Below are 19,913 nucleotides of genomic sequence, written 5' to 3'. Positions count from 1 at the left end.
TTGATGATGGTGAGAACTTGTTCTTATGTGAATTCACTAGATACTATATCCCACAAAAGTTTAAAGGGGAAGAAAAAGCCTAAATTATCATAGAATTTAATAATGGAGTAAGCTTTAAACTAAGATATTTATTTAATTATTCTTGGCTTATTTTATGTGAGTTCAGCAAACAAGTAATTAAATTTTAGCCAGCCTTGGGCTTTCTATAGTAAAGTAGGAGTATTTATAATAAATTTCCATTGAAGAATATAGGTTGTTCTTCAAACGTAATTTATGTATTTTTATGACAGTTTTGAAAATTTAAATAAAAACGGTTTATAATTTCTTCACCCATCACCTTTTTTTCTCAAAACAACTTCTACTAACTTGGCAATAGATCAGGTTACACTGCTTGTTCAATCAGCACTGAAAAAAATCTGATTTATTGCTTCATGAACTAATAATTTTGGTTCCAGTTTGTTAAATCCTATGACCATACAGCATATTTCCATACAAAATAAAATAACAAAGGAATTATGTTGAATATTTAGATATATATCTTATTATATCTATTGACTGTAATTGCCAAAGGTACAATTAGCCTGTGTGTGTGTGTGTGTGTGTGTGTGTGTGTGTATGTACTTTTTTTTTTGACAAAGAGAGGATGTGGGGGGGGGGGGTAGAAAGCAAGCGGGAGAGAATCTGAAGCAGGCTCCAGGCCTGGCGTGGAGCCTGACAAAGGGCCCAATGCAGGGCTCCAACCCCCAACCGTGAGGTCATGAACTGAGCCAAATCAAGAGTTGGACGCTTAACCAACTGAAACACCCAGGCCTCCCAATTAGCATGTATTTTACGACTAATCTTGTTGCCCATGAAATGAATGCATACAATATCTTGTTCTTGCAATTGGTCATATAATATTAAATAAAATATCTACTCTATCCAAAGACTTGTCCTAACAGAACACAAAAGGAAAAATGAATATACTGCTTTTTAGGCAAAAGTTTAACCATTGTAAACAAAGAAAGTGGTGACAAGTGTCTAGCAGAAGTTAAAAAGGAGCAAAGTATAGGGCGTGAGACATAGGCATATGTGGATAAAATATTTCTACCTATTTAGTGACAGAGACTAGAATTTGGAACTTAAAACCATAGCCCCCAATTTTTTTAAGTGGTCCATATTACAGGTCCATTACAGGAAGCTATTCCATTTTTACAAAAATGTCAGGAAATACATATAATCCAATACAAAGATAAATTTATAAGTAGGAAAATAGAGAAGACTCTCCTATATCATTCTATCTCACTGAAGTATTAGAGACATTGATGATGAAAGATTATTTTGCTTGTCTTGCTACTAAAAAGATCACTTAAGTCTTTTGCTATATCAACAAGTATAGAAAATAACACATATGTGAAGAGATCATTGATAGTATTTAGAAGAGTGTTTAATAATATACTGAACATATGTAGCTGAATCATTTTTCTATATTTTTTTCTGGCACAAAAGCGTTTCCTACATATAAAATTAAATTCAGGCAGCTCCACATTTTGTTAGGATATAGAAAGATTTAAGAGATGATTGTTTCCTCATAAGAAGTGGGACATACCAGGTAAGCTCCTTCCAAACAGAAATGAGATCAATGGTTTCTTTCAACTCTAAGTCCATGATGAAGAAACAAACTGCCACAGAAGAGAATAAGAAAACATTGGACTTGTTGATGAATCTTAATCTCCAAGCATACTTTGCCATGAAAGAATATAGTTTCAATGTCCCTCCGTCAGTGGTGCCATTCCTATCCCATGAGTCCTCAACTAGGTGCAGATTAGCAGCACATTGAAGGCTCTTAGCATATGAAGAAGACAAGAGTACACTTCACCAATGACAAGACTGTTGCAGGGAAAAAGACCTCAGGAACATCACCGTTTGGTGCATGGTCATTTGTTAGTATATTATGGTACCCCACAGATGACAAGGCATAGGGCAGCAGGATGGAGAGATAATTTGAAGTTGGGAAAAGTAGGAGGTGAAGACCAAAAGCCAAACGAATACCACAGTAAAAACAATCTCACGGGTTTCTGTGAACAAACAAAGTATTTCCTAAAGATTAAAAAGCTGATATCTGGGCTGTAAAACATACAGACATCTACAAAATTAATTAATGCTCAAACACCAAGCCTTGCTAAAAAGAAAACCTTAACCTTATTTGAAAATATTTGAAGCCAATGATACATTGAACCTAAATAAAGCTGTGTTATATCAAAAGTTAATGGTTAATAGACACTGACCTACACTAAAAGGAATGCTCAAGACATTTAGGACAATTTAAACAGTATAACATGTGTAAAACTCAACTCCTATAAGAAGTGAATAGAGAGAATGTAGCAGAATAGTTATTTGAAGAAATAATAATTAACAACTGTGAAATTTAATAAAAGACAATAACACACATATCTCTGAAAAGACATTGGACAACACCCAAAGCTTGGGATAAATAACAACAACAACAACAAACACCTAGATAAAATGGAATACTAAATAGTGGATGGTGTTCACTGAAAAAAAGACATAAAAAGGGGAAAAGAGAGAAAAGAAAATATAGTAAATAGAAAACCAATAAAAAGATGGTTGATTTAAATTGTACCATGTCAAATATCATATTAAAGGGGAAGAAATTAAAAATTTTACTTGAGTAGAAATTTCCACTTACGTGTTAGGAGTTTCATATGAATTAATTCTACATGCGTATTGACTGCAAAAACACGCTATGTATATAAAGTTTCAAATAAAGATAGGTTGAAAATGAAAAGTAAAAAGTTGGAATGAAATACAAAATAAAAAGAGCTTAAGAAAGTCATGTTAATATCAGACAAAACAGAGTTACTATCAAGTCATTTTAGGAGGACCAATTTCTTAAGAAAATAGCAAAAATTTTAAGAGTGCTTTCATGTAATAAAGATAGAAAACTAGGTGATACCCCACTTGCACATAGTCGCAAAAGTCTTAAAACATAAAAGAAATATGGACATAACTACGGGGAGAAATTTGGATAAATCCACAATCATAGTTGGATAAACACTAGACCCTCAATAATTGATAGAACAAGAAGATTAAAATTAGCATATTTGAATAACACTGCAGCTCAGCCTGGCCTAGTGGATGTTCTTTTCAGATATACACCAAATATTCACCAGTATTACAAGCATAGGCCACATTTTGAGCCATAAAATGCCACAATTAAGTTCACAGGATTAAATCATGTGGTTTATCTTAGTGTATTAACATAGAAATCAATTTCAGTTTTCTGAAAATTCCCAAAATTTAGAAATTAAGCAACACACTGCTAATACATATTTAGGTAGTAAAGAATAAAATGTAAAGAAATTGGAAAACATTATGATTGAAAATGACAAAATGGCATATCAAAATTTGAAGACAGCCATAGCGATGTTTACATGTAAATTTAGAATTTAAATAATTAAAATACAGAAGAAATGTTTATCAACAATCTAAGCTTTCACATTTAGAAACTAATAAAAGTAAAGAAAAAAAATCACACAGTGAGAAGATAAAGTAGAAATCAATGGAAGAGAAAGCACACAGAAAAGAAACAAATAATTTTTGGAAAAGATTAACAAAACTGATCACACTTCAGAACAGAGATATAAGGAAAAAAAAACAGAAAATACTAAAACAATATCAGTATGTGAAAAGGCATAGAAATAGTAATAACAGAATACTATAAACTACTTAATGGCAATTATTCAAACAAAATTGATGGGACTTAGAAAAACTTTATATAATTTCCTACTTACTTCTATTAACACAGGAAGAAGTAGAAAATTTGAATAGTTCTCTACTTATTAAAAAATGGGTTTGAATTCAAAACAACTTCTCTTCAAAGAAATCCTCAGGCCTTGTTTGCTTTACTGATAAAGTTTATCAAACAGTATAGGAAGAAATAATAAAAGAGTATATAATATCAGGAGATCAATAAGGAAAATAAGTTCCAACTCATTTTATGAAGCCAGATAAACCCTTATAATAAAACCTGACAAAAATATTACCAAGCACACAGAAAAAAATGCTGTACGCATTTTTGAACATAAGTGAAAATATCTTCATGTAAATATTAGGACATTTTAATGAAAAGGGAACAATACCAATAATATTTGATGAGTAAATGATTCTCATTTAAGCATTGCATCATTGGTTTGAAATTAGAAAGGCAAACAGTAGGATTCACCACATTAAAAGCATAAAGGAGAAAACTCGAGAGAAGCAGAAAAATTGTGAAAAGCACGTTAAAAGGTCATTCACAACTATTTAAAAAGTTTTTATTCAGGTTACAATAAGTTAACATACAATGTAGTATTAGTTTCAGGTGTATAGTGTAGTGATTCAACACGTGTATACAACACCGGGTGTTTATCACAAGTGTATTCTTTAATCCCCATTATCTATTTAACCCACTCCTCCCCCCCCCCCCACCTCCCCTCTGGTAACTCTCAGTTTATTCTCTATAGTTAAGCATCTATTTCTTGGCTTGCTGCCTCTCTTTCTTTCGTTTTCCCCTTTGCTTGTTTGTTTTGTTTCTTAAATTCCACATATGAGTGAAATCATATGGTATTTGTCTTTTTCTAACTGACTTATTTTGCTTAGCATAATACTCTCTAGTTCCAACCATGACACTGAAAACAGCAAGATTTTATTCTTTTTATGGCTGAGTAATATTCCATTATATATACACACACCACATCTTCTTTATCCATTTTATCAGTTAATCGACATGTGACTGTTCCCATAATTTGGCTATTGTAGATGATGTTGCTGTACACATTGGAGTGCACGTATCTTTTTAAAGGAGTATTTTTGTATTCTGTGGGTAAATACCTAGTAGTGTGCAGTTGCTGGATTGTAGGGTAGTTCTATTTTTAACTTTTTGAGAACTATTGGGACATCATCAAAATAGAAAAAAATAAAAACTTCTGGGGGCACCTGGGTGGTTCAATTGGTTAAGCATCTGACTTCAGTCATGATCTCATGGTTTGTGAGTTTGGGCTCCATATCAGGCTCTCTGCTGTCAGCACAGAACCCCTTTGGATTCTTTGTCCCCTCTTTCTCTGCCCCTCCCCCCATCTCTCTCTCTCTCTCTCTCGCTCTCGCTCTCACTCTCTTTCTCAAACACATTAAATTTTTTTAAAGTGCTAATGAAAAAAAGTTTATTTATATTATAGTTAATGCTGAATCATTAAACACCCTGTTCTTACGAAATGGATAAAGGCAAAGCAAGCCATTATCACCATTTCTAGCCAGTAGTATACTGTAAATCCTGGCCAGTAAAGCAAAGCAAGAAAAAAAAATGTCATAATCACTGGAAAAGAAGGAGCTAAAATATCATCATTCATTCACAGCTATATATTTTTAAATAAGGAACGAATTAGTATAAGGAATCCTAAGAAAAACAAGTAGAATTAACAAGAGGATATAGCAAGTTAAGAAGATTAAAAAATAGCGTTTTTATAGCAATAAATAATAAGACATTATTTTATAAAACCAGTTTAATGTAGCATCAAAGATATAAAATACTCATGAATAAATCTAAGGGATGATGTACCTTAATTCTACCTTGAAAAACACAAAACATTTCTGTGGTAAATTAAAAAAGAATTAAAGAATAGAGAAATATACCATGTTCATGCACTGAAAGACACATTCTAATTGATACTTCCCTTTTCCCCACACTGATCTATTTTTCCATCACGGTTCCAATGAAAATCATGGCAAATGACTCTAGCCCCCAGCCAAGATGGAATGACAGAGATCAGATTTACTTCCCTGACAGCACTGAGGACAAAAGATAATGCCAAAACAATCAAATAAAATACATGAACCAATGGTCTAGATGATTGATAGTGGGCATCAGGCAACAAATAATAGTGGTCCCCAACACAAATGCGTTAAGCTTTACAGTTGTTCCTGTTTCCTGCCTTGTGGGAGTAGCACTTGATGATGGTGGGAGCGGTGGAATGTGGAGAGTGAGGAAGGACTGAGGATTCCTCATGGAATCCCTGAGGAACTATAATTGCGTGTGTGAGAGAAGAAGGATGCTGAACTTCACAGGTTGGGTTAACCAGACCGAATTCTAAAGATATTCAGAATGTCCCCCTCAACTACTGTGCCTGGGGTGCTGATCAGTGTCACCATGTAAAGAAAGTACCTGAGGTTTACATCACCACATATTTTAATCTGGTAAGTGTTTAAATTTGCAGGTTAATTTTACTTAAAGTAACCCAATTCTCCGGCAGTTCATTATTATTCAGATGAGTCAACTGAGGGAGAGATTAGATGGTTAGTATTAATGTGACATATTCCCTAATGAGGATACAAAATAAACTAGACTTAAATACACAAGGTGGAATATATCATGTTAGATCCCCAAAGATGGCTCAAGTGCAATTGCTCTAATTCACCCTAGGAAGGATGCTCCCTCTCACTCACCCCCAGGTATGGTTTGTTTACATAGCAAAAGTTCAAGAGATTATTATTACTTATTAATCATTTTGTAAAATGTCATACATAATTTAGTATCTTGATTATAATGTATGAAGCACTTATCAACAAAGGAGAAGAAAACAGGGAAATAAGAAAATGAGAATGTGATGGTTGGATCACTATTTCATTATTATTTTCATCCACATTGAAGAGGTTTAGTCAACCTCATTAGAATTGGGGTTTCCTGACATCTTCCTGGCCTGATCTTCTTTATTATTACCCATGCTCTAGCGTAGCATAAAGGAGTTACTCAGGGGTGAATGGTCAGATAAAAATTAAGTGAGTGGGCAATTACTCTGACTTGTTTTTCCCCACAGAACTTGTGAAATGGTCAAAGAATCCCAATGGCATCAGAGTAACTGTTACATGGTAAATGAGATTACTGGACAAAATTATGTTGTACAGGAAATTATAACAGGAAGAAATTCATTATAAGAAAAATTTTATGATATCTATTCAATTGATACAAAATCACAGAATTTTACTTGGGTTACTATTATATGGTTACACCATTATTATTATTTTTTTTAAGTTTATTGTATTTATGTTTGAGAGAGAGGGAGAGAGAATGAATGTGGGAGGGGCAGACAGAGAGGGAGAATTTCAAGCAGGCTCCATGCTGAAGAGCTCAATGCAGGGCTCCAACATACAAACCTGAGATCATGACCTGAGCGGAAACCAAGAGTCAGACACTTGGTGTACTGAATCACCCAGGCGCCCAGCGCCATTAATGTTTTTAATTAAACGATTTCTTATATACTGTTGTTTTAGTGCTCCTTTGATTCTTTCCCATTACAAAAATATTCACAAAGTCGCACGCGATTTTACGGTACTGGATAAGGCTATATTTATCTGAGTAAGCAAATTTCTTACAAATTTCCATGTGCTGTTTGACCTCCCACATTTCCATACTACCGTTAGCTCCTACAAACGCAATGCTTTTCTCCAAACCTCAACGTTGGCTCATGGAGGTGTCTCCATGGCCAATGGTCCCTTTCCTATCATTTCCCTAGAAAAAATCCTGCTCATCTGACAAAACAGCTTAAATGGAATTTTCACTGTTGAAATTTGTGAATAGTATCACCTAGTTATTACTTTCTCTAACCACTGCTAGAAGTGTCAGTATATTCAAGACTACCTAACTCTAATGCAAATTTGACAAGTAATTTGCTGGTAGCTATTGTTTCTGTGTGGGAGGATTATAATTTTGAGTTAGGAATAAAGCACACATACAGGAACAGAGTTTGGGCAAATATTTTAATAGGTAACATGTGGTGTGGTATTCTACATGACATATGTATACCAGTTGAAATTTAGGTGATTATTTAAATGCCAATAGAAGGGAAAAGATTTATTTTTGTCACAGTACCTCAAGCACAAAATTTAAAGCTCAGATCCCTCTGTCCTTCTTCCCTACATTTACTTATTAAAATATCTCTCATGCACTCATGAAATTAACGTGCTTGGATTCCTTCTCTTTGCCACTATCACTTTTTGTAATGTCACTGGACCTTGTGTTCAATTCCTCCCATTCTTATGTTCGACCTACCTAACTGAAGGACAAAAATATCATTCACTCCTGATTTGTGTTATATCATGACTGTCTCAGCCCATTCAAGCTGTTATAACAAAGTATCACAGACTAAAGGGCTTATAAATAACAAACTTTTTTTCACAGGAATCAGGGATGTCAGGTGAGGGCTTGCTACTGGGTTGTAGACTTCTCCTTGTATCCTCACATGGCAGAAAGAGCTAGGGATCTCTCTGGAGTTTCTTTTATAAGGACACTAATCCTATTTATGAGGGCTCCACCTTCATGGCATAAGCACCTCCCAAAGACCCCACCTACCAATACCATCACCTTTGGGGGTTAAAATCTAAGACATATGAGAGTTGCCTGGGTGGCTCAGACAGTTGGGCATCCAACTCTTGGTTCATCTCAAGGTTTGTGAGTTCAAGCCCCGCATTGGGCCTGTGCTGACAGTGTGGAGCCTGCCTGAGATTTTCTCTCTCTCTGCCCCTCCCCTACTTGCTCTCTCTGTCTCTCTCTCAAAAATAAAAATAAACTTAAAAAAATAAAAAAAATAAATCAAACAGATGAATTTGGTGGGGCCATAAACACTGAGACCATAGCAATGCCAAAGGATCTTATTTTACCTGAATCATTGCCATTTATTCACAAGTATTTACATATTATTAAAAATGGTTAAAGGTGCAAACTTTGCAGTCAGCCTACAGAAATGGTTGGGTCTGACACTTGACTATCTGAAATTATATACATAATTTGAAAAAATATAATTAGAAATAACCTCTTCCACCAGAACCTAGAAAACCTCTTCACAAAGTTAGAACAGAAAGAAAACTATTTTGTTACTGAATAAGTATTAATCCGAATGTGATGTTCATCACAGACAAATTAAGGGATTGCAAAATCAGAAAGAAATGTAACTGTCTTATACATAGCTAAGCGGGTGCAGTGTATTCCATATTGTTTTCAAGATAAACAGTAACAAGTCCTCAAATAAGAGGTCTCGACAGCACATGCAGTTTACCCAAAATTCACTAGGTACTTGGGGTTACCATTCAGATTATTTTTTTTATTCAAAGGAAAAATAAACTTCTTATATCTTTATGACAAGAAGTACTCTTGCAACTTAAAGTGCTTAAATTAACTCCCTACTCTTTCACAAAAACTGGGATATTACTTAAGGCAATTATAGGGGAAAAAAGTTAATTTATGATTTTATTTATTTATTTTTAATCTTTGAGAGAGAGAGAGCACAGAGGAGAGGCAGAGAGAGAGGGAAAGAATTTTAAAAAGGCTCTATGTCCAGTGCGGATCCAACAGGTCTCAATCCCATGACCCTCAGATCATGTCCTGAGCCGAAATCAAGAGTTGGATGCTTAACCGACTGAGCCACCCAGGTGTCCCTATAACCGCTACTTTTCAAATTTTATTTCCCCCTCCTACGTATACCTTCTAGATTCATACCATTTTTAGGAAAATTAACTTTAAACACTGCTTTCAGAGAGATATTAAAACTCAAAATTCTGTCTCATTTTATTTACCTTGATCTGTTTCACATGAAGAATTTTTTTTTTTTCTTACCGTATCAGGCTTTATTGGTATCTTCTTTGAACTTGACTGAATATTCACTTGCACTCATGAATATTTCTTTCCCTTTTAAACTATCATTCACATTTTATTTCTGCTGTAAAGTCTTCTATGCATGCTCCAGATGAAAGTGACCACCTTTATTCAGGTTTCCTATCGTATCACATGAGTTCGTTTAAATGGTCTCACACATTTGCCTTTCCACTTTACCTTCTGGTGTCGTTTGTGCATGTGCCTGTATAAAACTAACGTGAGTGTACCGCATATCCCCAGGGCCCACAGGCATCAGAAGATAATAGGATTAGCCCACAGATAAAGCAGATATGAAGCCTGTATTAAAATATATGTGTTCATCAGAGGGAACGTGTATCTCCCCCAAGTAAAAATTACATAGACTTTATTTGTAAGTCTTGTTCATAAAATTTATCAAATTCTGTGGCTGGAAAATTTTCTCCAGGGTGCTATAGATGCTGTTAATAATTTCTTAATGCCTGATTTCTGATACATATTTAAGTTGTACATAGAAAACAATTAAAACATTAAAGGTGAAGCTTATTTCCAAGACGACAAATGGTTACTGGTAAGGATTAACCACTGTAATGGTTCCAGTCTTAGCTCATAGAATATAAAATGACCTAAAATTACGGAGCATTTGTGTTACAGTTATTATCAGGTTAAAATTGTGTTCCCAAATAGATTCTTATTTTCCTTCTTTAATGGGTGCAGACTGTGTAGTTCAGGCAGTCAGGTCAAATCTCCACTGTAGGAAATACAAATTTTACATCTTTCAAAAGGCATTCTTTCATTCCTTGTAATTAGGCAATTAATTCTGCTGGGGTTTTAGGACTACATGCTGTGCAGGAAAGAGAAGTAAAGAAAAGTTGTAAAATCAAATATTAAAATTTTACTTCAAAGGTCACTAAATCACATGACCTACTTCAGAAGTATTTAACTGGAAATAAAGAACTCAGAAAACAAGCTGAGCAACTCAAATTATACAATTAGTTACTTTAATTATATGTAGAAGGTTTCCTCTTAAAAAGCTCACTACTGTGTTTACATAAATAATTTTGAACTGTTTTGTAAATACTCTGTGCTGTATCTTCTCTAGCCTTCATTATTTTCAGATGCATATGCGATAATATATAAGATTTAAATTTCTGTTTGAATTCTCAGCATGCAAAACAAAGAGAGTAATAGGATGTTTTTCTGTCATGTTATGACACTGAAATATGTCTTGAAGGATCTGAGCAAAAATATTAACTTTTGGACATCAGGATCTAAATCTAAATTCATTTAACTGCTAAAATCGTAACAATGTTTATTGAAACACATTTGTCAAATATCTGTGCAAATTAGTCGATGAAGTAAAATATGACAATTCATTTGTTTTTAGTTTATAATGATAGGGATAAGATTAAATTTTTCATGTTAATAGCTTAAAGATGCAATGATTCTCAAAAGAATAAAATATGCAACCAATACAGTACCATATATGTTCTAAACATAAATATTAATATTTAGTATATTCAATAATTTGGATGGAATATTGTACTTAATAATTGCCTATGAATTATATTTTCTATAGAGAAACACTATACGTTCCATTCAAACCCCCATGATGCACAGACATTTGGTATATATTAGGACATAAATAAAACCAAGTAAATTTCCATCAGCAAAGAAGAAATGAACATCATTATTAATAAGATTACTATAGCTTAAATTATCTAACTATGAATACATAAACTCTGATATTCAAATCAAAGTCCTAAACAAATATCCTATCTTAAATATAGATTTAGAACATAATTATAATTAATTAGAAAATAATTATTATTAGAAAATCATACTAGTTCTATATTATGACAGGAGCTGGTAACCCCAGTATATGGTAACCCCATTTTCTAGACTTTTGTAAGTTTCCAAAGGGCCCATAGGGCGATTAGCTAAAGTGACCTTTCTCAGCCTCCCACGTAGGTATTGCCTTAGGTCTAGATTCTAATCTCGTGTGGATTAGAGGGAAGCAATGTGCACAGCTCAAAGCATGGCCTCAAATGGACAAATGGTGCCATTCCCTTCAGTGACTACAATGCCATTATAAAAGTGAGAGAAAAGCTGATAACCATTGGGACTGTCAGTTCAATATGGCAGAGCAACAAGAGAGCAAAATCATGGTTGAATGATGCTGGGAGGTTCTCTTGTCAACGTTGGACAAGCCTCCTGGACACATATCTAAGGGAGAAAAAACTATGTCTTTAAGCCATTGTATATTTCAGTATTTCTTTACAACTCACCGACGTATATTCTAACTGATGTATCTTTACTTTTTATGTCTGCCACACCTGAGCAATATAATTATTTCAGATTAATAATAGTGGCTCACAGTCCCATTTTTTTCTCACCCCAAATGCAGAAGACAGGATAGAATCCATCAAAACTCCGATGAATCCACTTTTTATGCTATTATAATCTGTATGTTTTAAATTTGTTTATTGTTAATGTAAAATACAGTTGATTTTTGTATATTGATCTTATATTTTACAACCTTGATAAATTCAGTTACTAGTTTCAGTAGTTTTTTGTAGATTTCATTGTATCCTCTTATACAAGACTAATATATTAAAATATCAGTGCTAGGGTGCTTGGGTGGCTCAGTTGGTTAGCAGCTGACTTTGGCTCAGGTCATGATCTTGCGGGTTGGGGGTTCAAGTCCTGCATTGGGCTCTGTGCTGACAGCTCAGAGCCTGGAGCTTGCTTTGGATTCTATGTTTCCTTCTCTCTCTGCCCCTCCCCTGCTCATGCTCTGACTCTCTCTGCCTCTCTCAATAAATAAATAAATAAATATTTAAAATGTAAAAAATAATTAAATTAATTAAAACAAAATAAAATATCAATGCTTACAGGTGAGGATGCAGGGAAATTGTATTTGCAAATGTTAAAAAAACCCACAAAACCTCCAATGAATCTTCATCTTTGCCACATGATTACATGCATTTAAAAGAATGACAACAGGGGTGTCTGGGTGGCTCATTCCCTTAAGCGCCCATCTTCGACTCAGGTCATGATCTCGCAGTTTGTGAATTTGAGCCCCACACTGGACCCTATGCTGACAGCTTATAGCCTGGAGCCTGCTTCAGATTCTGCGTCTGCTTCTCTCTCTGCCTCTCCCCCACTCATGCTCTGTCTCTCTCTGTCTCTCAAATATAAACAAACATTAAAAAAGAAAAACCTTTAAAGCAATAACAACAAAAATTTCAACATTTAAAATTAATAAGGTAATTGAAAAATTATTTCACCAGCAATGATTTTAAAATTAATGAATAATAAATCAGTCATATAAATTTCAAAAACAATGAAATCAAATGGAATTGAAATAATATGGTCATGGGGAAATAAGAGAAAAACATAGACATAAAGAAGAATTAAGGTATCTTAAGATACTTGGATTTTTTTTTAATTTCAGGGATTTTTCTTCCCTGAAGGTCTCCTTTTTCTGAAATTCTCTTGCTCTGATATCTAAGTCATATGTGACTCATTTCTTTTAAGCCTACGTCTGCATTCTACATACTCAGTTTGCTTTCCCTTGATCACTCTTTACAAAATGCAAACACTTCCTTGCTCCTTAATGCTTATAGATCTTACCCTGCTTTATTTTCCAAATAGTATTTATCAAAATATGATATTTATTAGTATATATCAAATTATATCTTCCCCACACTCGTGCTGGTAGAAACATTCTCTGATTTCATCATTGCTGTACCTTCTAAACTTAGAATAGCTAGTAAAATGATCACTCATTTTTACTGACACATGAAAGAAAAATGGAAGGAAAAGAAAGAAAGGCATGAGAGTAAAAAGAGAAAGAAGCAAAAGGAATAGAAGGAGAAAGAAAGAAAAGTAGAGAATATTAGGTTTGGGATTCAAGAAGATAAATGTATTCAAAGTGACATCTAAGTACAGGGAGAAGTGTGAAAAACCTGGAATATAAATAGTACCTGGAAATCCAGATTGGCAGGAGCAGAGGGCACAGAAATATGTAATAACGATGTGTTGGGTTGGGGCCATAACTTGGACACAATATACCTTTATCTTATTCTGATGATGTTGATGCTGTTGGGTTTGTTGCTTGGTTGGTTTTGCTTGTTGCTGGTGGTAGTCGTAATGGTAACAATACTTATAACCGTGAAATTAAATGTCATGACAGGTAGAGTCTGCAACATCATACATAGATATGTTTGTTGAAGATTAAAGAATAAATATAATCGCCAAAGGAGAAATGTAGGCAGATAAGCCAAAATAACAAAATAAAAATGGTCGCGTGAATAAAATTGGGTGAATAAACAAAGGAATAAAATTAGAGCAAGAAAAATAAAACAGTGAGTATGTGTTAAGAAGGAAAATGAGGAAAGTTGATTCAGGCCAAGTCTTCATGACTCTTACCCACGGATACTTCTTTAACAATTAGCAAAGACCTAAACAAAAAGAAGAAAAGTTTACATAAATGAATTGAATCGCAGCAAAAACTGCAAAAATTTGTACATAGGTAGGTTAAGTCAATAAAATAAAATATTACATTTCATAATTTGTGGTAATTTGAAAGGAAAACAGTATAAATTTAATCCTAATGATAGAATAACAAATCTTTTTAAGAGGAGGAGTATGTTCAAAGGCTCTTCTTCCATATCTATAATGGCTGACACAGTAGCACAAGTGACAATACGGAAAACATGAGGCTTTGTATGGCTAATGATCAAATTAGAGTTCGTTTTTATTACTGTATTGTTAACTCATGAGAAAACTCATGAATTATGTGTCCTATAATGGCACAAGGAGCAATTTTGAAGTGTTTTTGAGTCAAGCCCTAATGGTTCCATACAGACAAATCCTTTGAAATCTTGAGAACAGCAGATTGTGTGTAAAAGGGAGGGGTTTTTCTCACAGCCGTGCAGAAAGTCCCTACCACACATGAGGTGTGCTTCAGGTGGAGAATTTACCTGTCTCCTAGATCTTCAATTCAATAAGGACACATCAACTTTAATAAAACAGTGTTGGGGATTAATCGCAAGGTCGTAAGGCCTTTTATCCATATTTGAGGCTTCCAAAAACTAGCTGCTTCTTTGTATTCTAGATCTATCCAAGACCTTTAGGCTTTTTTTTTTTCCCCCAATTAAGGCTTAAGGAAAAAAATGGACTTGTGTTAGAACTTTTTGCCATTTAACATGTTCTAATAGACGTTGTCCGTGACATCTTAGAAATTCTTCTTTTTGATAACCAAACCCCCCGTTAAGTTAACTTTTAAAGAGTTGTCTTATTTGGTTAGTTCTGGCTTTTTGAATGACTACTTTCTTCCACTAACTCATTATCAGAAATAATTCTGTCTAGTAATCTTAAAGTCATTTCCTTTATCGTCTGGAAAGAATATTTGCCCTATTTTTCAATAAACGTGAGCAACAGAAAATATAAAATAGTTGGAGGAGAAATTCGAGTCAGCCAATAAAGTAGAGAGATGGCCTTGATTTTTTTTCCAACTTAATATATATGGCGATATCAAAGACTGGGAAAATGAGGGCACCTGGGTGGCTCAGTCCGTTAAGCGTCTGCCTCTTGATTTCGGCTCAGGTCATGATCGCATATCGGTGAGATCCAGCTCTGTGTGGGGCTCTGTGCTGACAAGGTGGAGCCTGCTTGGGATTCTCTATCTGCCATTCTCTCTGCTCTTCCCCCCACTCACGTTCTCTCTCGCTCTCTCCCTCTTTCTCAAATTAATAAATAAGCATGTTTAAGCTATACAAAGGACTGGGAATGAGAAGAAAATTAATAAGTAGTCTAACAAACTGTCAGAGTAGGGAAATTTATGGAGTTCTGAAGAAACGAAACACCAAAGAATTCGTATTAAACAACGAAAGCTCTACTGGGTCCAAGGTCTATGACATTTTAGAAGACGCAAGTAATGCAATCCTGTAAACCGGGGAAGCCTAGACAGAACTTCAAACAATTGTGACAGAAACTCAAGGGTGATCACATTAGAGTGATGTTAACGATGTCACTGAGAATAATTGCTCCCATATCTGTGTAAGACACAAAAATAGACAAAACATTTTTGAAGGCCACATTCATATCTTTACATTTCCCGTCACACAAAAAAGTAAATTCTTAATGCTCAAATCACATAATCATCGTTTTTGTATCATTTTCAGTGAAATCTGCTTCTTAGGAATAAGCTACTAATTGAAATCAATGTCACATTTCTGGTTCTGAAAAGCCAAAAGCTCACAAGAAGTCAACATAGTCACAAACCTAGAGTTGTTATGAAAATACCTGATCTCTGAATCTGTGTGTGTGTGTGTGTGTGTGTGTGTGTGTGTGTGTGTGTGTGTGCATGTGTGTGTGTGTGCCTGTCTGTCTGTCTGATTTCGGTTTATTTAGTAAACAGGAGATGGCAGTATCTCACCATTATGTAAGGCATTAAGGCATTGAACTTTTCCCGCACTGAGTCTCAAAATGTGCGATACCCAAGTGCACAATGTCGTCTATTATTTTGCAGTTTAGAGTAGAGCATTATATATTCAGTTTGACAAAGGCACCAGAAAGAAAAACAAAGATCTCATTTGCCTTTGTTCATTTATATGAAATCAAAAGAGCTGTATTTTGATAATGAATAATTAAAATATTTAGAAAGTAGTAAAAACTAAAAGGTGGACTTACAGGAGCCTGCACTTTTAGGATGGTTGTATTCTTTATGCATTGGATGTATTTCTAAGTTTGATGTATAAAGTTTTTATTTACTGCTATGGAAGACATTGAACAATGACTCAAAAATATATAAATACTTAAGTCTAAGGATACTGGTTAACAATTGGCAAAGAAGGAAAACTTAACTGAAAGAAAGTGCAAACAGCTTTGCCAACCAACTTGCTATTTTAGTCTGCGTAAGTTAATGGGTATTCATAGCTGTGGCATGCATTGTTGATAGTCTCCAGAAATAAATTGTCCTTGCTTTTTTTTGCTCTCAGGGTCTCCCTCTATAGAAATGAACAATGCCAAGTCCTTAAACTATTGTCCTATTTTTCACTAGAACAGGAATCACCTTCGGGGAGCAGGGGCGTGAGTAACTGAGAGAGCTCTAAGATTGAGGCTTTTTTCCTGATAAAAGAGAAATCATATGTGAAGAAGATATCGTTCTTTTCCTGTGTTTTAACAACACTGAAGAAGAACATATTCTTGGAACTTCTAAGACACATAATCAACATGGGAGAGGATGGAGACCCCACAGTTCACCAGAAAGCTGGTTCAGATAGCATATGCTTTTATAGCTGCAAAAAGGGCTGGCTATAAAATGTTGGAGGCCTACCTAGTGCAAAATAAAAAATAATTTGGGGTAAGGATAAGATTGTGTGCCTTAAGCCGTTTAATACAAAAAGAACAAAAATAAAATGAGGTTAAGGTTTGTGTTGTTGCTTTTAAGTTTATTTATTTATTTTGAAAGAGAGTGAGAGAGAAAGAGTTCCAAGCAGGCTCCGCGCTGCCAGTGCAGGGTTTAACATGGGGCTCAAAACCCCACAAACTATGAGATCATGACCTGAGCCGAAATCCAGGGCCAGATGCTTAACCAACTGAGCCGTGAGGTTGAGGTTTTAATTTAAAAGATGCAGTAGTCATCTAGGAGAGGGAAATGTTTGCTATCTGTGGTGTTTGAACAGTGACTTTGCTTGGTCTCTGGCCTTAGGTCTGTTCTTACTTCATCATGGTGCACACTGTGAACTTGTCTCATGGTAGTGTTCTGTGAGATTATCTACATTCAATAAGTGGACACCAAAGCCTAGCTGTGAGTGTCAATTGCCTCCTAACAACACCAAAGTCTAAGGATTAGCATCAAGTCAGTTGACATGTTATCAGGAGTTGATTTTTTTTCACCCCTTACTTAATCACATCTTATTTATATTTTTGTGTACAACCCAAACAATGCCAAATCTATTAGGACATTTAAGGTTGATTATTACTCTTTTTTTTTAAAAAAATTTTTTTTCAACGTTTTATTTATTTTTGGGACAGAGAGAGACAGAGCATGAACGGGGGAGGGGCAGAGAGAGAGGGAGACACAGAATCGGAAACAGGCTCCAGGCTCTGAGCCATCAGCCCAGAGCCCGACGCGGGGCTCGAACTCACGGACCGCGAGATCGTGACCTGGCTGAAGTCGGACGCTTAACCGACTGCGCCACCCAGGCGCCCCGGTTGATTATTACTCTTGAGCCTGGTTGGTTCAGTAGGTTAAGCCTCTGACTCTTGGTCTCTGCTCAGGTCATGATCTCACAGTTCATGAGTTTGAGCCCCATGCTGATGGTATGGAGCCTGCTTGAGATTTTCTCTCTCTCCCTCTCTCTCTACCTCTCCCCCACCACCCCCACTCATGTTCATGCTCTCTCTCCCTCTCTCTCAAAACTAAATAAGTAAGCTTCTAAAACAAATTATTACTTTTTCCCCAGACACATTTCTTACCCACATAACTGCTTATACCCTAAATTAACTTATATTAATTTTATTATACTATATTTATTACCTTCAACTCTTTTTTTTGTGAGGAATAATTGACATACACTATTGTATTAGTTTTGTTTATACAACATAGTGATTATACACACACACACACACACACACACACACACACACACACACTGCAAAATGGTCACTCCAATGAGTCTAGTTACCACACAAAGTTGTTACAATATTATTGACTATATTTTCTATACTGTATATTATATCCACATGTCTTATTTATTTTATAACTAGAAAATTGTACCTCTTAATCCCCTTCAGCTATTTTGTCCTGTCCCCATCCTTCTCCCCTCTGGCAATTACTTATTTGTTCTCTGTATCTATAAAGCTTTTTGTTTTGTTTGTATTATCTTTAAGACTCCACCAATAAGTGAAGTCATGTGGTATTTGCCTTAGCCTGTCTGACTTATTTCATTTAGCATAATGTACTCTAGGTCCATCCATGTGATCATGCATGCAAGATTTCATTATTTTTTATGGCTGAGTAATGGTCCATTATATGAATATGTATGTATATGCCACATGTATATTCTTTATCCATGGACATTTATGTTGTTTCCATATCTTGGCTATTATAAATAATGCTGAGGTGAACATCAGGGTTCATATGTCTATTCAAATTGGCGTTTCATTTTCTTCAGATAAATATCCAGAAATTGAATTTCTAGATTGAATGGTAGTTGTAGTTTTAATTTTCTGAGGAAACTCTATACTGTTTTCCATAGTGGCTGTACCTATTTACATTCCCACCAGCAGTACATGAGGAGTCTCTTTTCTCCATATACTTGCCAACACTTGTTATTTTTTGTCTTTTTGATAGTAGCCATTCCTACTAGTGTGAGGTGACATCTCACTGTGGTTTTGATTTGCATTTCCTGATTGTGATGTTGTGTGTCTTCTAAAGTGCCTATTGGCCACGGTAGCTCTTCTTTGGAAAATGTCTACTCAGAATCTTTGTCCATGTAATTATTTGTTTTGATATTGAATTGTTTCAGTTCATTATATATTTTGGATATTAACCCCTTGTTGGATATAGAATCTCTGACCATCTTCCTCCATTTAGCAGGTTCCCTTTTTATATTTTTGATGGGTTCCTTCACTGTGCAGAAGTTTTTTTAGTTTGATGTAGTCTCATTTGTTTAGTTTCACTTTTATTGTACTTGTCTAGGAAGAAGATCCATAAAAAATCATTAAGACCTTTGCAAGAAGCTCACCAGCCATGTTTTCTTCTAGAAGTTTTATGGTTTCAGGTGTTACATCTAAGTTTTTAACCCACTGAGTCTATTTTTTTATATGGCATGAGAAAGTGGTCCACTTTCATTATTTTGCATGTAGCTGTCCAGTTTTCCCTGTTGTATATCTTGCCTTCTTTGTTATAGATTAATTGACCATAATTGTGGGGTTATTTCTGGGCTCTGTATTCTGTTCCATCAATCTCTGTGTCTATTTTTGTGCCAGTATCACACTGTTTTGATTACTAGCTTTGTAGTATAGTTTGAAATCAGGAAGCGTGATACATTCAACCTCATTTTTCTTTCTCAAGACTGCTTTGGCTATTTGGGGTCTTTTGGGATTCCGTACAAATTTTAGGATTATTTGTTCTAGTTTTTCAGAAAATACCACTGGTACTTTGACTGATATTGCACTGAACCCATAGATTGCTTTAAGTAGTATGGAATTTTACCAATATCAATTTTTCCAATACAAA

This window comes from Puma concolor, chromosome C2, assembly GCF_028749965.1.
Source record: "Puma concolor isolate L17-30 chromosome C2, mPumCon1.1.hap2, whole genome shotgun sequence".
Taxonomy (NCBI): domain Eukaryota; kingdom Metazoa; phylum Chordata; class Mammalia; order Carnivora; family Felidae; genus Puma; species Puma concolor.
Note: the sequence above shows the minus strand (reverse complement) of the source record.